This window comes from Lichenostomus cassidix, chromosome 4 (genome assembly GCF_008360975.1).
Source record: "Lichenostomus cassidix isolate B80296 chromosome 4, HeHo_3.0, whole genome shotgun sequence".
Lineage (NCBI taxonomy): Eukaryota > Metazoa > Chordata > Aves > Passeriformes > Meliphagidae > Lichenostomus > Lichenostomus cassidix.
In genome coordinates, this window is record NC_139484.1 from 32,465,235 (window position 1) to 32,488,182 (window position 22,948).

General features: G+C 37.9%; 1 protein-coding gene across 7 annotated transcripts in view; it reads right to left on the bottom strand.

Moving 5' to 3' along the window:
• Positions 1–22,948, bottom strand: part of MARCHF1 (membrane associated ring-CH-type finger 1) — a 223,438-nt gene that overhangs the window by 196,101 nt on the left and 4,389 nt on the right. The gene's annotated exons all lie outside the window — the stretch shown is intronic.

Sequence of the window (22,948 nt, forward strand, 5' to 3'; positions counted from 1 at the left end):
AGCATAAAAAAGTTTCCACACAGAAAAAACATTTTGGTAGGTTTATTGAACAAAATATGTATGGTTTCGTAACTAAAGGTACCAAATAACTCTTAATAAATAACTCAATCAGTTCTGAGGAATAAACCCAGAAGGAAGTGGAATAATGCCTAATATTATCAGTGGAAAGCCAATAAAATGTCAGGGAAAGGAAATAAGTGTGAGGAAACAAGTTTGGACTCTGTCACTTTATAGCCTGCAAGGTAGAGACTGAAGATAGAAGGTAAAGAAAAATAGAGTGCAATTGTTTTCACTTCTGAAAACATGGAAGAAAAGAAATAAGTAGAGAACAAAGAAGACTAGAGCTGGCAAGCTTCTTTGCAGGTTTTCTTTGTCATGAGGTTGTGGGTTTTTTTTCTTTCACCTCCAAATTTGGGTGTATAAAGTAAAGAGAGTCGCAATACAAGGAAACAACTAAAGATTGTGACAAGACATCAAGGTTTACAAGATTTTGGAAAAGCTGTTAGTTTTTTGAGTCAAAAACTAAGTATAATTTTGTACGTACATTAACAAAAATACATGGTATCACAATTTGCTCTGTGCATTTCTGCTAAACTCTGAATTCTCAGATCCAGCAGTCATTTAGCAAACAGATGGACCAAAAAGAGATTTACTCAATATTTTAGGAAGCATATGCAAGGGAGGCATGAAAGTTTCTGATCACTTACCAAGCATTTGAAACATGCTTACAGTATTCATTGACCAACCATTCAAAAAAACCAAATTATATCTAAAATGAATTTCAGACATAGACAGCAACTTAATACTATTGCTAGAAGATGATAATTTGTAGCTTTAGGAAGACATTTCTAGTTCAAAAATAAGGTGGAGACGAAAAAGTTCTCAATCTTTCAATGAAGAGCCACAGCAATCAACAGCCTTAACAGCAGATGTTCCTCAAGCTTGTGCTCAAGTGGGGTGACGTCAAAGCCGACGTGTGCTCTTCCCACCCATTTATTCCATGACAGCAATGAAAGAACTCATCAGAACAATTATGACTTAGTGCTGAGATTCTAAATCATTTGTAAGGAAAGAAAAATATCCCCAGGGACAGTAAACCTTACATATTACAGCTATGGAATTCAAAATTAAAATGGGTATTTTATCTCAGAGTGCAAAATACACAAGTTAACTAAAAATAGCAACTCTGTATTTAAGAGATTCCCATTAAAGTATATAACAGCAAGTAATGAGAGATTGAGAGATTTATGGATAACATTGTGGCTGAAAATCTTTCCACCACTTCCCACTTAGTTAAGCTTCGCCTACAAAAATCTTGTAGACTCTATTAATTATCTACCAACAATAATTCTGCTCATGAATTCCACTCATTATGTAGCACTTATGCTAACCAAGTCTTTGCAAATTTTTCAGCTATATATTAGCCACAGAAGTCAAATGATCATTAAAATTATCTTGATTTAGGAAAATGCCCATCAATTTTAAACTGCCTCTCTGCTTTTATTCAGCTTTGGTTCTACTGAAAATGTCTCTCTTGGTGCCTTGAGTTAGGATCTCCAAGGGGCTGAGAGAAGAGCAAACCCACTGAAAAACTCTGTTTGAACTACTAAGAGAAAGATCTAGTCTGCTTTAAGAACAATAACTACAGAAAGGGAGTGAGGTGAATAAACACAAACCATAAATAACAAAGTGTTGAAATATACAATAATCAATTCTCTGAATAAAGAAATACCATCTCTCTACTGATTGATTTTTTTCTTATATTTGCAATTTCAAAGATTATCTAAGTCTTTAAATACATCCAATACTACTGCAAAATGTGACATCAAACTTACAGAAGGAAAAGTACTTATATACAGCTTAATAAAAACACTGAAGAAATTTTAAACAATATTTTCTGTGTACTGGTGTGTAAACATATGCAAAAAGAAAAAAATGTGTGCAAAACAACAAAAGTAACACTTAGAGTATACCCAAAGCTTAGCTCATTTTGCCAGTGATTAGATCAAATTTGATGTAACATTTAGGAAATTAAATCTTGCAAGTATTTTACGTTAACTGTCTTATTCTATTGTTTTATCCTATCTGGAATCAGCAAAACAAATGCTATTTCTGGTTATCTTATCCAGGTTTAAATTTAATCTATTCAGGTAAAGCCTAGGTCTTTTACAGAAATGCTTGTACCTCTGCAAAAACTGGATGAAATAAACAAATGCAACAGAATTATTCTAAACTCAGAGACTTGCCAATGCCCAAGTAACACATGAGAAATACAACCAAAAATCTAAAATATCCTTTTGTCCCAGGGAAATGTTACATTGTTGTCAGGTTTTCACAGTCCCCTTTTTCCTTCTACTAGTAGCCAGATTACTGTTATTCAGCCCTTTCCCCATCATTCAATAGCCACCAAAAGGGTAAGTACTGACAACTTAGAAATTCCAACCATACGATTACAAATTAAATCAGAAATCAGCTCTGCACAAGAGGACATGCAGGGTCTGATAGACAATTTGAATACAAGTCTAAAATGCGCCCTTGCAGAAACTGAATGCTAAGGGCACACTAGACTACACTAGCTACAGCAGAACTAGCAAGTAAAATTATTATTCTAATCCACATCCGCCAGAGTACATCTTGAGTACTGTATTTGATTTTATGCTCCCTGGTATATGACATATTGGTACACATGGAAAGCCAACAAGATGGTTTGGGGCTGGATGTACAAGGAGCAGCTGAGAGAATTGTGTCTGTTCAGCCTCTACAGGAGAATGCTAAGGGGAGACCATATCACTATACGCAACTATTTGAAAACAGAGCCAGACTTGCTGGAAAACGCATAGCAAAAAGATAGGAGGCAATGAATGTAAACCTAAGTTAAGTGAAATCCAGATTAGGTAAAAGGAAAAAATATTGATAGTAAAGATGATCAAAAACCAAAACAGGTCGCCCAGAAAAACTGAGGAATCTTCACCCTTGAAAATATTCAGAACAAGTAGACAAGGCCCACATACCTTCACAGCCATCCCCATTCCAAGCAGGCATTAAGATTAATTCCAGATGATACAGAAATGCTATGGAATAAATGGTGGGGATTGTATTGGGTCTGGCTGGGATGGAATTAATCTTTTTCAGGGCAGCCCTTATGGTATTCTGGTTTTTATTTGTGGCTAGAAGAGTATTGGTAGACATACCAGTGTTCTACCACTGAACTGTGCCAGCAGAGTCAGTCAGCTAAGGGTAAGCAAGAGGCTGAGAGAGGAAACAGCCAGGACAGCTGTCACATCCAGACCCTACCATATGAAGTCATGCTCAGACATAAAAACTCAGGGGCAGGAGAAAAAGGGGCAATGATCATGGTTATGGCAGCATGATGCATACAGAGATCCTGCCTCTCAGGAAGCAGTCAGACACATGCCTGACTACACAAATTACTGATGGGTTTGGGGTTTTTTTTGGTTTTTGTTTTTGGTTTGTTTGGGTTTTTTGTGGTTTGCTTAAGCATCATGCTTTTGCTTTTCTCTTAAGACTGTCATTATCCCAAACCATCCCATTTTCTCCTCATTCCACAGGAGATGGGAGTGAGCAAGATGCTGGGGTGGAGTTTGGCTGTTGGATGCCCTTCAACTTGAATGATTCTATGATATTTCTTCAGATGCATTCCTCATATGTACTATAGGTGTCAAAATCACTTCATAATGCTGTGAGAAGTTTTTGTTAAAATTTTGGACGGTCCCTATTTTTTTCAAGTTTTGTTTGTGTTTTTTTGGTTTTTTTTTTAATGTGAAAATTATGACAAATTCAGTATTGGCCAATATCCCAAGAGGGCCACAGATCAACTGCTGCAAGTCAAGAATTGATACATTTATCTTCCTATCTCTCCCATCAATATTCACTCAAAAGTGAAGGGAGAGAGAAGCAGTCTTAAGGAAGATGGAGCAAAACTGAGAAGAATGATTAGATGACACACCATACTCCAAGTTTCTACGTGGGTATGTGTGAATCCTGACACATTTAAAAAATTTAAAGCATTTTTACTGTTGTGGGAGTTCACAGAAGATAGCTGAGCAACTGTTGTAATATGAAAACTGAAATAAAAAATGTTGCCAGATGCACTGGATTTGCTCTCCTCGCAAGGAAGAAAAGAAACCTCAAGGCAAGTAATTGAAGAATAAGCCAGTAAGATAAATAACAAGGTTTGATGGTTAAGATTCAGGGATTCTTCTTGGTTTAGGTTGGGAGCATTGTGGTGATTTTCTTCTGCTACAACTTATTTATAGCCAACCACCTATTTTATCTCATGCAGGGGTGAAAACAAGGGTGTGCAGTGTCTCATTGGTTCTGAAAAGTCTAATGAGCTGCTACAAATGCCTCAGACAGTTTTCTCAGACCTAGAATAGGATGTGTGAAAACTAAAAAAAACTTTAACGAGCATGTTTATTTTACAAAGTTTGACAGACATGCTGTGTTCACATTTGTGAGATGCAGAAGGTTTGAAATTATAGGCAGAAATGGACAATGCAGGTACACTTAATTTGAAACATTCTCCAGACAGACTTTTGGGGGCTCTTGGATTATAAAACCTCTTTCCAACAAATCACCACATGATATCAACATTATGATTTCATTTTATAGCAGGAAAACACTGTTTATCAATACCTGACAGCCTTGCTCATAGACATTTGCAGAAAATCAAATGATTACAGATTTACATTGCCACATCTAGCTTTTAACACAAATCCCAAATACAAATTCAGAAAAAGAAATTTACCTGCACCAATAAAATGAGTCCTTTTTTCATTATTGTTGTTGATATTACTATTATTAGATTTGCTCTTCTGGACAAAACACTCAACAAGACCAACCTAAGTTTTGTCTGCTTGATAAAGAAAAATGAAGCATGAATTAAGAATCCTAAATTCCAATAATGATGACATCTACCAGGACCCAGTTAACAGATGCCAAGGTATGTTAGTCAGAGTGAACGTGACAAATTAGTTATATTACAATGGATTATACATGGTATTCATCTTTTCAAATTAAAAAGTGAACTGTGACACCATCAGGTTATTTTTATAGAGGACAGTGGGAGTAGGTTATATTCCTGATTAAGAAATCTAAAATAAGCAAAGTAAGAAAGGGTCACCTTAGGAACTAAAATGTTTAAAGAGAAATATAATGCATAAAAAGAAAATTACTGCACTCTAGATACTGCAGTGATATCAATCCATGTTCTCCCTTACTTACTCAAAACCAGCATTTTGATCTGGGTTTTTTGAGTTTATGCGTTGATATAGATTAAACTGTAAATGCAATGCAGCAGCTATCTCTTAATTTAGAATCTGTCATAATACTAACAGGAAAAACTCTTAATAAGCCCTCAAGGTTTTACTTCTTTTGTTATGGGGAGTTTCACTTGGTTGGTTGTGTTCTGTTTGAAGGGTGGGGATTGTGGGGTTTTTTGTGTTGTTTGTTTGTTGTTTGGGTTTTTTCTAGCTGTTTTTTATTGACTCAGCAAGACCAGGAAAATGAGGAACAGGAAGGGAAAAGGAGGAACTGAAGTTCAGTGAACCAACAGGTGAGAGCCTGGACATCACTTGTCACAGTGAAATGACAACCCTGTGCCTGTAAAAGACTTGTGCCTCAGAAAGAGACACACAAGTAGAGGTGGATACAAAAGTAGTAGTCTGTGTTGGGCAGTTTTAGTGACATGACTTTGTTCTCCTGCATAGTTCAGAACTTGAGTTCACTCACACTTTTTCTCAAGTCTTTTAAAATGGCTCAAATTAACTGCTTTGCTTAAAAATTTAAAAAAAAAAAGGGACCCTACCACACCTGTCCCAGAAACAAATTGGTTTTTGAAAAACACAATTACAGGCTTTATTTCATTAGTAGCTAGTTCTAGCAATGCTCATAGAGATCAAATTAAATTCTCAACTAATACATTACTTGAGCCACTAAACTCCTTCAGCAACTACTGAGATTCAGTTAAACAATATGGAGGTCTATCAATGAACATTATAGATGAGTAGACATGCTCTGACATTTGCACTATCCAAATGTGCTTGAGAACGGCACAATAAAACATTCATAAAGAGCTTTAACTAATAAAAAGAAAAAAAAAAGGGGGGGGGGGTTGGTTCCTGAAGAAAAACTCTTTAATTTGTACTTCTTCAGCCCTTCCAATTTCACATATGTGCTTTATGACACTACTCCGTTAAGACTGAAGAGTTCTTCCTTCCTAGACTGTTCTTGCTAGTTATATAAAGACCAAAAGGTACCAACCATTTGTTGATGAAGGGCTATGATTTCTGCATGAAAGAGTCAGATATAATAACAGAGTCTAGAGATTCACTACCTTTTCTCTCATTAATGAGCAAACTTTCAGAAAAACAAAACCACAGAAAAGCAAGATAATGTAATATGCATTTTGCTTATTCAGCCAGCTACACAAGGTCATTTTCCATGAAAGATTTCAGGAATCAAAAGTTATTTTTAACACTACACTAAGTACCTATTAAAACTCATGCTCTCTTCTTTTTTTCTATCATTCCTTTAAAAAGATAATGGGAAAGATGAAAGAAAGAAGAAAAAAATGAAAAGAAAGTATTTCCAACTTTCACCTTGTCTTGCCTTCTTTCCTGCTTCTCTTGGGAGACTCCCTGCAACCATTATAAAGATTTTTCAAAACATGCCTTTTTCTTCTCTGGCCTGAGCATGCCATCACCAGATGTATGACAGACTCACTTAGAAAAGACTCACTGCTTGGAATGATTCACTGGGAGACACAAAATACTCCTAAGAGAAGAGTTTTGATCTTTTTAGAGGGTGAGCCTGTTTTAGCCTTTAAATTAGTTTTTATGTCAAATATAGGAATAAGGGAGTGGATGGGGGTGAATGTGTCAAAACATAAACCTCCAGACATCATTCAGACCAACCAATTAATTAAAATACCAGTAAAAGAGACACAACAAAATGGAAGAGCTCCCCTTTAAAGGTGAAAAGAGATAATGAAGTTCCACACTTCAGTGTAATTTCAAAATATTTCATGTGAAAATGTGTGAAGTCAGAAAAATTTTACTTAAGTGGAACTAAACAAAGATGACATTGTCTTCTCTTGAAACAAGGAAGAGATTTGCAGGAGATTCTTTAGGAACAAGGAAGGAAAGATATCACGCAGCACTGAAAAAAATTAGAAGAGGTCAGGTCTTATTCTATTCTTTACAGGTGGCTGCATTAAAGTTGTAATCAAGGCTTCTGTATTAATTTTAAATTCATGCACAAAAAATCAAGCTTGTCCAATCTCCTAAAAGCATTCAACCTGCTTCTTTAGAAGTAAGGAGATTGACACCACTAGAAAAACAAACCAGATTATTTCTTCATTGGGCCACTAATAGTCCCAACATAGTGTTTGAAAGGCACAGATTTAGTATATTTATGTGAACGCTAAGTCACATAGAAGTACCCTTTCAAAAAAGTTTCTTCACACTGAAATATAAAGAACCTTCAGAATCTATCAAAAAGGAGAAAGGAAACCAACTCACATGACATATTTTGGGTAAGAAAATGCCAGTGAATAAAACCACATTGTACATAGTGCTTTCTCCATTCATTCAGGCACAATTCAACACTTACAGAATATAATTACAGAAATTCTCTTACTTTGTATTAGAAATGCAATCACAGCTGTAAGAGCACACACCTTTATGCATGATGTTGTTTTCTTGCATCATGCATTAAAGGAAAAAAAAATAAACCAAGAAACCTACAGGACTGTTATCTTGATTCTTTGTTCCTGATAGAAGTTTTTTTGCAACGATCAAAGAAATACTATATAATTGTAAGTGTAGGACAAAAAAAAAAGAGAAAAAAATAATCTATAGATATTCCCTCTCTCGATTGCTACAAATAACATTTCCTTAGACCATCTGTTCCTCTTTAGGTATAAAAGCTTCTAAAACAGATTAGGATATTAAACAGCCATCCTGCAGAAAAGTTTCCTGTTGCTAAGAAACATGAAGTAAAATAATATATCCAGGGTCAGCTGTTACTGGATTGATTAGGATGATAAAATTTTTGACCCAACTTGACATATTTCCTAAGGAATCAAATATGCCATTTGTTTAGGCTGGACTGTTTCTGTAAGCCATATTCTGCTTAGAAATTTTATATTTGTATGGAAATGATGAGTAAAATGGTGTTCAGTGAACAGTGGCAGAAACGTTGCTCTGGTTAGGTAAATCAACAGGGAATTACAGTACTTTCAGAAATCATTTTGAGGACTTCAAAAATTCATCACATTTTGTATGACCTTTCATTTCCAGCAGCTCTTTCATTAGACAGACTTTAGTTCTAGGTTTAAGTCAAAGGTCAAGGCTTCTAACACACCACTTCTTTCAGCAGGCAAATTAAAGACAACGGTTTCACCTGAGGCACCACTTCTACAAGCATGAAATAAGGCATTATTCTCTTGCTACTCTGAGCTCATTGATTCAGCTGGACTCCCCCTTAGAAATTAAGAAATCCAAACCATCTCTATACAAAATCAAATCCAAATAAAGTATTAATATAGTGAAATTACTGCACGGCTTCCAGTTGTGTCACTTCAAAAAGAGCATACAGAACAAGCCACAGGTTTGCTAAATGAACATTTAGGAAAAGATATTTTAAAAAATATTCAGTATGTGTGCAAACCAGTATCATTTTCCATGAAATTCAATGAATTGTGAACTTTTTTTTTCCAAAAAGCCAAAACAAAACAAAAAGTCATCATTATTTCAAAGGCTTCCAATGAAGATTAGAGAACAAGATCAGGAAAGTTTCGAAGTTTGTTTCAAAAGCATTGTTCAATTTACCAACATAGGTTCTTCCCTAGCAAAGCTGTAGGGACACATGGAAGCAATCAGGTACTTTGCTGTTTCACCTTCTACTCTCCCTACAGGTCTGCATAGCTCTCACAAGTAGCACATCCAAGAATTTCCCCCCTTCACTCTAGGGAGTTAATTACTCTACATACAAGGCCCTGGAAAACAATATGGTTCCAGGCTCAAAAAGTATTATGTTACAGTCTACTAAACATTAAAAAAAAAGATACAAACCAAACAACATGTAAATAGCAATACATCCTACAAATAACCTAAACAAACCTGCTAGACAGTTAAGCCTATTTGTCCCCTACACAGTCTTTCCCACTGGTTTGCTGCATAGGCTCAAACATATACTGAATATAACGCATGTTCAAGTACAGAACTACAAATGTCTATCTTGATGCCTACAGTTCTCAGCCTGAAATGGCAGTTCCCAAAATTATAGCATGTGCCACACGGGTATTCTTGTGGCCTGCAAAATACCTCTTGCTTACCAAGCTTGTCCCTGACACAACTGGATGATATAAAAATAGTTTCCTCTTGATGCCTCCTATTTATTCTCTGTATTTTCTACTTATTATCTCCTCTGAAGGTAACAACAGTGATAACACACCTTTTAAGAAAGAAGGCAACCTGACAGTGATAATGCCACACATCAGTGCTAAAATAGCCAAGGAGAAAAAAGGTCAAACAGCCTCCCACAACCCCAAGATTTCTTAATGATATCAAAAGATTCTGTACCTTTAGGGATCCAGTATACCCATTCAAAAAGGCTTATTCAAAAAAATATTTCTATTAAAAATAAATTGTCTAATTAATACATGATACTCAGTAATAAACACTGTCCAGTCTTTTTCCTTCCCCTCTGACCCATCCCTCCCTTCTTCCTTATGGTTTAAATTTTAGTACTCTGGTGATACAGAAGACATTTCTAAACTGTAAATTAGGTCAAGATGTTTCTTCCTTTGACACCTTCTAACCCGACCATCCGTTCTCACGTTGACAAGGAAATTTACGGCTGTTCCAGTCTATGACTAGCCAGTGGTTTTGTTTCAGCATGAAACTGGTAATAGGGAAAGTTACTGCAGCAAAATTCTACATCAGATCTTATAAAATGGGAAGATATTAATTTGAAAATATCCCACTCATGCTCATCCTTCCAGAGATTTCATTCACTCCCAGCCTCAAACTCACCTACACACAAGTGACATGTGTCCAAGGGGTCTTTTGCCAGGATCACCTCTACATGATAAAAAGGACAAGAGGCACCAACTACCAAATCCTCACTGTGTTTCTGGGTTTCTTCTCAACTGGCAAGAATAAATTACTTCTTGGACAGACCTTCACAGCTTTTAGAAGCCAGGAGCCATTGTGGGGTGGTCCACCACATCAGAACCTTACATATCTCAGTCTCCATAAATCTTAAGCCAGGTTTCCTACTCTGTTTTTCTTCATTTGCTAGGCAAGTAAGAAACTTATTAGTATGCATAATAAGCTTTCACTGACAAATAATCTGCTCTTTCAGAGGGCAGGAATCCTGGTCTTGACATAAGCATTCCTCAATCTTACCTGTGACAGTAGTGTCATGGGAGCTGCATTCTTGAAGAGCAGTTCTTCACTGTCACAGGTATCCTTTTAACACTTCTGCTGTTTCTGGTAGTTAAATACACCATTCCTACCTCATTCATTCCAACCCTAATACTTCTATTACAGCTCTCCAGTAAAGGTTAACAAAAGCAAGCCAAGTCTTCACAAACAGCCCCAGCTGTCATTCCTGGAAATCACAGCAAAGGAGGCAAAAGCTGATGACTGTCAAAAGCATCTCGACAATGCTCTCAGGCATGTGGTGTGATTCTCGGGGTTGTCCTGTGCAGGGCAAAGAGTTGGATTTCTTCAGATTCTGTTTTCTAGATGTCCACCTGCAAAGACCATTCCCCATTATCCCGTAAATCATAGGTTTTAGTTTTTCTCATACCATACGGGAAGGTTTCCAAGGGATAATTAAATACCAACATACAGTATCTTTATGGATAACAGCTTTCATTTCTCCTCATGAAGAATACTTCCTGCCTTTACAGCATTTGGCTCCTCTATCTTTATTTTGGCCATGAACCAGAGAGCACACTGAACTTTCCACAACACCAATACAGATATGCAGGTATGGAATCCTTTTCCCTAAAGACAATGTTTTTGGCATCTGCGCAACAACTGTTTATCAACTGCACAAGCTTCATACTTAACGCTTTCCACTGAGAACTGAAGTTCTCAACAAATACAATTCTCTACTATACAGTACACAAACTAACAAAATTAGGAAAGACAACTTACAATGAAGGAAGATGTCTTCTGAGCCAAAGTAACTGGAGAAAGATGAAATAGAGAATGAAGGAAAAAATAGGTATGTCTCAATGAACATCAAATTGATTTCAAAATACTCTCATAAATAAATAAATGTGCAGATGTGCAGAAAGGGGACTAGACCACTACATCTAGTTAGGCCTTTTGAAAAAGCCCTAAATTAACCATTTTTTATGACTTTCTCTACAAGATTTGGTGTCAATCAAAAAATTTCCAACCTAAAGATAAAACTATTCAAGGCATTTTTCTTGTTACAGAGCATTTCCTAATGGGATGCACGCATTATTTCCTGGCAGAAGTGCTCACAATTGTCAAATGTTTCACTAACAGAAATGGCCTGTTATCTACAAGTACTTGCAGTACCTGGCCGTTCTGCAATCCTTATAACATTTGTCACAGGACACAACACAAAGCCTAAGCTTAAAATGTTCACTGAAATCCATAGAAAATGGCTTGATTTCTAACAGCTTGAATATTATGCCAAAAATAAGCAGTAACTCAGTTTAACTTGAACACTGTCAAAACCAGATCCTGCTTGACATTATAATAATGAGAGCTGTGGCAGAATATTCACTTTCTAGCATCATGAAGTTCAAGATAGAAAACATTCAAAACGTGTCCTGTAAGAAGAGTGGTGCTTTTGCCTGTTCATTCCAGACGCAAAGCTGAGGTGTTTGTCTGGTGAGGATGCTACATTTGTCCACCAAGTAAAAGAATAACCACTTACAGCACTTGACTGAGACTTGCACACTCCTGGGGAGTATGACACCCATGCCCCAGATGTTAATACAATCATACAATTTCTGTGATATCTGGTACTAATATAGTAGCTATATGACAAAAGGGATAACTCTCACCTAATTTTAAAAAAATGGAAAACATGGTCTTTGTTGCCTCAGCATAAAAGCAAAATTGATCTACCAGGAAGATATTTTACATTTCTTGACTATGAGAAAGATCAACACTCTCAGGTCTAGTTGAGAATAACTACTTGCATTTTGCCAGGGAAAAAAAATATTTTCATGTTCACAACCAAAGTGCCCAGCACAAGCAAAGATAAGAATTTGTAGGCTTATGTGTAGTCCCACACCTACTGCTTAACAGTAAATTTGTGAAGGGTGCACATCTGGATATTTAATTCTTTGGATTCTTTCAACTCATAGGACCATTCAGATTTTGAAGCTACTCTACCATCTTCTCCTCATTGCCTGTCTGAGCAGGTGAACTTATAAAGAAAAAGGTGTGTGTTGTAGAAAACTGTGGAAACAGCATTGACTTCTAACTCTATGTATCTCATCTCATTCTAGACATAAGCACAGAAGATAGGCCATGCCACTGTAATAGACTGAAGAAACTTGATAACCATTTAAAATGCAAAAATGGAAGTGTAGCAACTGTGTCTGACAAGAAACTCTCACCCCTGCAAAGCAAAATGTTGCATTTAATTGCTATCTGATTTTATACTTGAAAGATGCTTCTATTTCACTCAGATAAAGTCCTTGCTGGAACAGATATAGCCACAAATATTTTGATATGCCTGTCAACTCCTAGATTCTACAGCTGGGAGAAAAATTCCAGCAGTTAAACCAGTGATATTTCTGATCACAGCAATGGCTGAGGTTTACTGCTGCTTAGCATTTGCCTCTCCAGGGCACAAAAGACTTCTACATGGACAAGTATACACAAACTGCTCCAGAACTGGCACTAGCTGTGTTTTTGCTAATCAGGCTTGAGAAGAAGAACCAACAAACTTAGCAATGCTTATAGGAAAAGACCATTATATAGCTTCTGGACTGATGGCAGAGCACAGGCAGCCCTGAATATGGGGAGAAGAACAATGTGTCAAACTAGCCAATTATTAAAATAAGGTAGAGATCTGAAAGATTTGACCTTGCTAAGAGAACGCATTCTTGGATGCTACTCCAAACTGTATTTCGTCACAAGTTTCTGTTCCTCTTCCTTCTCCTCCCTGCCTCCATTCTTCATTTTTTTCTCGAAGCCTTATGATTTGTAAATTTTTCCAGGGTTTGTTTGTGGGGATTTTTTTTAAGTCTTAAAAGAATTTATGGAATGAGAAAACAGCTTTCTGGGAGCTGTACCCAGGATGTTTCCTTGGCCATGAATAGCTAACTAGTTTTGAAAACAGCATTGCTCTATTTCAGTTGCTGAGTAGGTGGTCTGTTAAATCTTAAAAGTTATGTCTGTTAGTTAAGCATTCATGTAAATATTTCATTAAGCTTCCTGGTTTATAATAAGCACTGCTTAACACTATTTTGTGCAACACACACTGCAGAAATCATTCTACCAAGGGGAGGAAAAAGATGCATGCAACATGAATAACTGCAGCTGGGAGGGGTGGGGGGTGTTAATATCAAAGGGAAAAAAGATCATGAATTCTAACTTAAATGTGCCTGATTAGAAAAGATACATTTTGTTTCATCTCATCATCTTACAGCCTAGGCAAATAAGCTCACATTATCCCTTTGTTCTCCTTCTTTTAATCTTACTCAATTATTTTAAAATACATTCCCTTAAAAACTAACTTTATAAGCAGCTTAAGAAAGCATAGGATTTGTTTTTCCATAACACCTTACCATAAACAAATTTATTTCTATAACATTTTCTCATCACAAAAGATAATTAATCTCTTTCTCTTGCAAAACAATAAAGATAAAAGGTCTTGACCATGAGCAACTTCTAGCTGTTTAGATGTTAACAGTCACTCCATTTGAATTTCTATGAAGTTGAGGGATCCAGTCAGGTTGACTGTTGCTCTCCCAGAATACTACCACTTAAACACTACCAGAAGTTGCCTAGTTTCTCTGTCAATTTTGCAAGCCATCATCTGTTTTATTTCCTGGCATTCCCCCCTTGGCAAGTGATTTAAATCACCCTAAGATGCAAATAACACCCAGGATATTAATTATACTTTGAACAGCATTTTTATTCCCATTTTTATTTTTTGTTTATAACATTGAGAAAGGAAACACTTCCCTCAGAGAATGTTAATGCTCATGTTCTCAGATGTCTGTTACTTTATTTGTTCCTTCATGAAATAAAGAAACTATCCTGTTATTAGTCTAAAAAGCAATACTGCCTGTCACAACTCTTACTAGTTTGTCAGGACAGAAGAGTGTAATTCACTGGCCTTGCAATAACCAAGTTTTCTACACTTCAACATTATTATTGTAGAGATGGTGAGGCGTAAAGTTGTAATTTAGAGATCCAAAATAGGCTTAAATTCTTATTTAACTAAAGGTGAAATGGAAAAGTAATATCTGGAGAAAAAACCCAACACATTATTTTCTTCCATTTCCAGCAAAGCATCTGCATTCTCTCTGTGCATTTAAAGTAATGCAGCAAGAACTGTGACACTTGCCCACAGAATTACAGACAGTGTAACACATGAAGCACCATTATGGAGCTGCACAGCCAATAAAGCATTAAAGCACGGACAACCTTCCAGCTCCACAATGACTGTTTCAAGTGAATACAAGCAAAACTCATACAACTGCAGTCCTACAGACACCACAACACTACAAAGTAATGCAGAAAAGGTACTGGAGTAAGCTTTGCACTATTCCCCAGTAATATTTAAGTAGGAAGCTAGGTCTGAGGCTAAATTATTACAAGTGAGAGCAGAATTGTCTTTCATGAACCTGCTAAACCAAAAAGTACTCATTATAATGTAACATCATTTCCTGAATAATACTGAACATTGCTAAATGTAGACAGGACACCTGGCTCAGAAATATCTCTAGACACTATCAGGTAGAGCTGGTACAATCTCTACAGCAAACAAGCACTAAAATTCCTTTGGCTTCAGAAGCAATCATCTAATTCTTCTACAGATTAGATCCTGATTTTCAGATTGGGCACATAGAAAAGGAGAGAATGACACAACCAAAACACACGTGCAAAAAAAAAAAGAAACCTTAAAAAAAAAAAAAAATAGGTCCAGCATCAAACAGGACCTATGTGGGTAAAGAAGCCATAAGCTATATAAGCCATATCTTCAGGGTAACATTTAGCTGCCTAACTACAAAAAAACACTTCTCCCCCATTGTGTATTCAGCATGCACTATAAAATGAGGTTAGAGCTCTACAGCTAAAAATGTCATACAGCTCTGATTTATCCCCAGCACATCAAAATTTTGAGCAATGGTTCTGTGGAAAGAGGACAGAAAGTATGAAAAAAGTTATTATATGCAGCTGTAATACATACATACACCAAAGAAACCTGCAGAGTAAGTCGGGTCTGCTGTAATAGCCAAAGTAGGTAACAGTGCGAGGTGTTACTTCCCCTGTGATCAACATTTGAAATCGATGGGACATTTTGTCTACACTGCTGTCACACTAGCACCGTGATCTGGCTTCATTTGGACAAACCTACCTGTCTTCCTTCACATTTCAAACCACCCAAGTGCATTGTTCCTGTTAACTAGCTCATTGTCATTCTCTCTCATTAGAATCCTCATCTGAATCACGTTCTACCAGACCAATTCTTATTTTAATTTTTTAGTAGGTCACTATTCCAGCCTAGATTCTGAATATCACCTCCCCATTGCACAGTCTGATTTCTCAGGTTCCAACCATTCCTCTCTTTGGGTTTGTTCCCTTCCCTATCATCTTCTCCTCCCTGTTTTGCTTTCTCAGGACTTTTACGTCTAAGCATCTTCCAGAGCTCCTGAGCAGCAGGCAGTTTTAGTTCGGCTGCTCACACCCTCATCTCCCACAGCCCGAATGACTCACATTTGTGATTTCAGAGTAATCCTCTTGGCCCAGCCATGAAATGTTACAGAGGCTTTAGCCAATAAAGCCTAAGTCTTTCTAGCATAAAAACAGATGTTTCCGAGCTCTGCTATTTTCCACAAGCAAATAAATCTTCTAAAGAAGTGGAGAAACTCATTCCTTGGACAAGACTCAATCTATTTTATTTCAAGGCCCCTATCCTTAAACATCAGTGTCGGTGAGTTTCCAAAAGCATTTGACAGTTATCTTCTGCCCGCCAGCTCAGCTCTCTAACCTTGCTGAAACCTTCAAAAATTTCTACTCAAAAGACTGGCAGACATCACGCAGGGAGTTTAAAGCCCAGCAAAAGGCACAAGTGACAATTACCACTGCCATACATCAAGAAGAGCTAACTTTAAACAGATGATTAGGGTAAAAGATGGGTATTCATAATTCATCACATGACATTCTTCAACTATCATTTCAACTATTTCAGAACTTTCACCCAAGAAAACTAGCTTTTTTAGCAATTTAAAATTTCTATATGTTGAAATCACCTCTCTAGAGAAAATGCTGTTATCTCCAAACTGTTTTCACATTGTGGTAGTTGCTGAAACTGGTTGCTTCTGTTTGAAAAACCTTTCTCCATACCACCATGGACAGAGAGATACATCTGCTGTCAAACATACTTTTACAATATTGTGGCATACACTTTTTCTGAACTTTTTTTTAGGAAAATACTACAAAAAATAGTTCCTTTGCTCCACAAATTTAGTTCCTTACTCTGACAGACACTTCATGATCTTTATGGAACCTTCTTCATAAATCTCTTAGACTCTATTTAATGCAGTAAGATATGGCTTGATATAAAATAACTTCAATTGGGAGGCTATTCTATTGATTAGAAACCCTACTCTAAATTTATACACAGCCAACATAGTTATTTGCTCTCCTTTCAGCATTGTCTTATTCCAGGTAATTCTTTCCTTGTGATTATACTTACTCTATCAAATTCATCTTGCCAAAGATGCCAAGCTTCCAAATAATTACATGATACAAATCAAAAATGTTGACAGTAGATTTTGTTTGTTAAAAACAAAACTTATCTTATTCAGTGTTTAACCTACAAAAACAGCAATATAAGCACAACTGAGGCAAAGGAGCCTTTGATCTGACACACTTCCTTATAGTGCCACACTCCTTGGTAAATTCCTAATACCTTTCTCTAATTTTCTTTTACCATTATGCACAGAAATATCCCTTCGTACAAAAGCAGTTTAAGAACTTGATTAACACTGACGTCAAAACCATAATCCTGCAGTTCCTTGGATTAGTTCTTCCCCCTTAAAAAAAAAAAAAAAGAAGTACACTGCCCTGCTAATGCTTAATTAGCTAGCCACCTCACTTCACAGCCAATCTGCATTCAAATTCCACCTTAATTTCCATTTCCATACTTCTATTCCTTTTCCTCTAGATAACTGGAATCACTTGGTGTAAAACATGTCACTCAATTAAGTTTTTAGACAAACCAGGACTTTTAGTGTTTCCCATTCCCACTCTTGCCAACATCTCTGATGAACTTTGTGCACCTGCCCCCAATACTCTCCACAGGATCTAAATCAGCTTGACAGTTTCTCTGTGCAGGATCCTGTCTTCAGTGCTAAGGCACTGAAAAATCCGGCTGCAATGATGAACACAATCATTCTTTCTTGAACTCAAGTGTATCTTAATGACAGCTTTTCAGAACACACATATGTTTAATCGTGGTTTAAAAAGAAGTTATTATAATGGTTACAGTCTTTAGAAGCAGCCTAAGCTCTGAAAGACATATACAGAAAACACTGGTGGTAATTCTGGAGTTCTATTCCATTAGGTACAACATCACCACAGGCAATCAAAAGCACTCCCTCAGCTTTTGTTTTGCAACAATTACCACTACCTGGATTCCTCACAGATGTTTAAGTAATGTTGTAACCTGTGCTGTAGCTTATTGCTACTGACTAGTCCTTTAGCTGAACAATAATCCCTTTCAAATTTTAGAATAAAAATCTAATTTGACTAGATTTCACAGGTCACACATCACATTTAGTATTCCACAGCATAAAGCCAAACAAGGCAAGAAGCATGTACTCTATAACAATCACATATTTTTCATTCCTACACATTATTTAACAAAGTATTTTCATCACAATTTTACTCTTTAAAATTCCCGTAACAAATGAAGATGGTTTCATATGGTTAAGACTATATGATAAAAGCTCATTTGCACCCCAACAATAGAGCACAGAGAGGCAGTGGCAAGTGGGGAAACACAATTTATACATAGCTGGTGTTCTTTCAGACCTACCACAAGAGCAATTAGCCCATGAAGGGATTCTTTGTGCAAGGCCAGAGGACCACAGGGCTGCAAAATGACAGGCAGGGACACAAATTAGGGACTTGAAGGAAGGGAGGCCTCATCCAGACTCTTCCCAGGGCAGCCCCAAGGAGGACTTCAGTCACACTGTCCAGTTTTGAAACCCATCATGTGAGTGCCCATGGGTGCAGAACATATTATGGGATGTAAGGGAGGGGCATTTGAGGATTGCACAGGACTTGCTATGGGATGTTTACAGGGGAAACCAAAGGCAGGAACAGAGACTGATTCATAAGATTTGGGGAAGAACTAGCATGAGTAACAGAGGAGTAAGTAGATAAAAAGGGCCAGTCCCATGCAGATATTTTGGTGGTTGGTTCACTTGCCTGGTTTTGTGCTGCCCTGATCAGCATAGCCTGTCCTATGCACTTATTAAATCCTTTCCAGCTCTTTTCTGGGTGAGTCGCTCTGCTCATGAGAGTCACTCACACATTCTGCATGTGTGCAGAGGGGTCTGACTGCAGCAACTTCTGACTGCCAGCCACCAGAGAGACTGGGGCGAGTGACGGAAAGTGTCAGCCTGAGCTGGGCCATGGGAACATCTGTCTGCAGTGCAGCACCTGCAGGAACAAGTGTGGGAGCACATTCACCTGTGTGATGTACTGGGAGGATGTGTTCTGCTGGCTGCTGGCTGAAACTGGGGCATGGACCTGTGGCAGTCTCACCCCTCTCAGGCTGCAGAACTGGCCTGATATTTTTGCCCAGCACAAGGGAAGAAAAGGGTTTTGAAAATTTAAACACAGCACATGTTTAAAACAAGCTTTTCTTTTCCTGTTCTACACAGTGATCACCATCCTTCATTCCATATCTTGATTTGTTCTTTTATCCACTATTTTTTCACTCTCGTCATTTCACCCACTTCTATCAATCTTCTCTTATCATAAATGTTTTCTCTCCCCCTTTTCACTTCAACCCTATACCATCATCAGATCTTAGCAGTTTGTTTCCTTAAGCTTGCTTAGACCTTTCTCCATTTCCAAAAATCTTACCTTTGTCTTCCCCTTCATAAAATTCTTTTTAATCTTTTCCTCTTTAAATTTCTCAACCACCCTTTCAGTAGGGATAAAAATTGCCCCTTACACATTCTGTTACTTCTCTTCAGCATTCCCTCCGCTTGCCAAAATTCCTTCTTTGTAACATTGCTTTCCACTCTCTTTCAAAGCAAACACATGCATTTGAAGTCCTCTTGTTCATGGATAAATAAAACATGGCTATTTTCAAACAGTTACTGACTGAACAGGGTTTGCACTAAGGTTTTTTCACAGAGGATAGACTAGAATCAGCAGACTATTACTATGAATGTTGATCAAAAGACACAAAAACCCAGAAAAAGTTACTTAAAAAGCACAAGGGACTATTCATGTAACAAACTTAACCAGAAAATTAGGAATTTTCAGAAAATCAGGAATTATCTATATCCTGTCTCCTCCTCCCCTGTGTGTGGTTGCAGAAGAACAGAACTTGATAGGATTTAATTTCTCAGGCTTTGCTCTACCTTAAATCGCCCACCTCACCAACTTCAGCATATCCATATAAAATTGCAGAGCTGAATACAGTTCTTCATGCTAGCAAGAGTTTATCAAAGAGCTTTTATCTTTTTGAAGCATTTTGCCTCCAGTGGACAGTCGGTCCCCTTCTCTCAGCTCCACAGAATACTGCATCCCACTGGCTGTGAAGACCAGCATTTGAGAGGCATGTGAAGGTGGAATTAATCTGGCCTTTTTGCAGGTATGCCACATTCCATCCAATACCTCATATCATCTGTTAGGACTTCCACTAACCTAAGGCTCTGATGTTACTGTTTGATTTTTATGAAGGTACTATACAAACAAGGACCATTCACAATAAACATTTTCAATCCTGTAGAGCTTTGTTTATCAACTTTATGGAAAAGCATCCATGCCCACAAAAACTTATATCCATCAGCCAGCTCTTTAATGGTCATTTACCCACCCAGAGAGCTAGCACAGACAAGGACAAATTGATACTGTCATTACATAGAGACATTTTCTACATGGCACTGAAATTATTAGTACTCACCAGAGAAACAACTCAGTTATATTAGCTGACCTGTGCTTGGCTGCAGTTGGCAGACAGACCTTAAATAGACCACACCACTGTGAGGCCATAGTAGACATCTTTTGAAGTTAGTACTCAGAAGGCATGCTTTAGGTTTCTCTCCAAAGAAGCAGCACAGACCCTCTGAACCTAAAGCAGCAATGAGGTAAAGTAGCACATTATCCACCACAGGCCAGGAGGGCAATGTGCCTGTGTTCATAGATTACACAGCAAGGACTGGTCACACAGGCCGATGTCAGTTTCACACACTAAAAATGCTCAAGTACAAGGTCTTCCCTTGGGAACCATAATAATCTCCCTCCCTGTGATGACCCAAGACCAGGAAAGCATGATTAGATTTTGTCCTGTTGCACACTGCTTTGTGCTAGCATGCAGGACTCTCACTCTGCAGCCTACTCTCAGCATGGGTTTTTCCTTATTTCCTTACTCCAGTTGATGGCTGCCTCTGTACTCAGCCAACCCCGAAAATCAGAGATCTGGAGTTCACCCCATGTCCTTCTGCTACAGAAAAGTGTGCCAACTGATGGTTTCCAGCAATACACCATGATTAAGGATGTTACTCTCCACGATACTCTCCCAGTTTCCTTTCACCCCATTTGTTCTTACAATGTCTTACATCAAACAAAACATAGACCACATAGAATCATAGAATATCCTTTGTTGGAAGGGACCCACAGGGACCATCAAGTCCAACTTCTGTCCCTGCACAGGACACCCAAAGAGTCTCACCCCATGTCTGAGAGCATTGTCCAAACATTGGCACGCTTGGTGCTGGTACTGCTTACCTGGGAAGCCTACTCCAGTGTCCAACCACCCTCTGGGTGAAAAAATCTTTTAACACCCAACTTAAAGCTCCCTTGACACAGCTGTATGCTACTCCTTCAGGTCCTGTCACTGGTCCCCAAAGAGAAGAGATCAATGCCTGACCCTTCCTCTGCTTCCCACAATGAGGAAGTTTTAGACAACATGTAACACATGCACACCCCTGTCCTGGCAGAAGACAGCTCCAACAGTTCCCTTCCCCACTAGCTAGAAATCTTAAGATAGTCCCCATTTTATTACTACTTTATCTCATGCCAAAATTTTGTCCCTTAGGTTAGGTATGTATTTAACTTGGCGCATGTTACATCAGTTTCCCTTCTGAAGCAATGTATTAATAATTGGCTTCTGCTTTGAACTTTTCCTCCATGCTAAAGAAGTCCCTTTGTTCCTTAACATCATTGGCATTTTTTTTCCCTTCTGGAAAAGACTTCAGAGAAGATGACCTTGGGGAAGGGAGAGAGAAACCTATCTCCCACAAGGTCCACAGTCATCAAGCCATCAAACGTAAACCACACTTTGTGGAAGCCAAAGAAGCTGATCCCATGACTCCAAAGATGGCCTGGCTTTTCCTCACTGTGCTTTTGTTTGGAATATCTTCCCTGCTTTAGAAAGCTAACAGGCAGAAACTGTGAAACTGCGAAACTGGAAAACTGCGATTAGTAAGCTACTGACCTCAAAGACATTTTCACGCAATGACCCAGCACAAGCAAAACAACTTTGACATGCACAGAAGCTGCCCCCTGCATTTCCTCACTGGCAGACCTGGCAGACAATGCCACAATGATTACAATTCCACAAGTTCCTGCAGAATCATGGCGCCATTTCCCTTCTGCAACGTGTCCCCTCTACAGCTGTGTGACACAACATGAAGTAAAAAATAAAACGCAATACAAGGCAGCAGTTAATTGTAATACTTCCAAAGACATAAAATGAGGTTCCTTTCAGAAAGATAGAAAGCCTTACAGGAAATCAATCAGTGACCACCACCTTATTTAAAAATCTTAATTTTGCAATGAAGATAAACAGGCAAGGAAGTATGTTGCTCCAAATCGCAAATGAAACAAACCTCTGGTTTTCAGATTGTGAAACTCACCTGCTGAACAGATTAGAAGTAATTAAACTTTTCAGTATTCTAAAGTAATTTGCACCCCACATTGCCCACTATTTTAATACAGTCAAATTGACCATAACATTTTTGCAGAAAACACATTTGACATTTAATTTTGTCTACCTGAAAGTCAGTTTGGAGCTACAAAAAAACCAAACATGGATTTCAGCTGCTGGTGGGCAACTGAAGAAACATTCCCAGTATATCATACCCTTCTTGACCTTCCAGACTTACACATTTTATTCTACTGAAATCTGAGGTTTTGGATTACCATTCTTTGCCTATATAGCACAACCATGCTGCTATCCACGAAACAAAGTCAACTAGATATCATGCAGTTTGCCTTTGCAAAAATGCACTCAGCTGTAACTAAGATGAAGTTCTATCTCACCCCAAAGCATGGAGTTCAGCCAAGCCAGTACAGGGTAGCAGCAAACAAGCTGAGGTTTCCCACTGTGCTGTACTTCCCACCACTCTCCCAAAGCAGACATGGGACACACAGGGACAGGTATAGCTGGTCAATTCTGGAAGACATTCTTGCGAAGAAATCTGGTAATGGACAAGCAAATT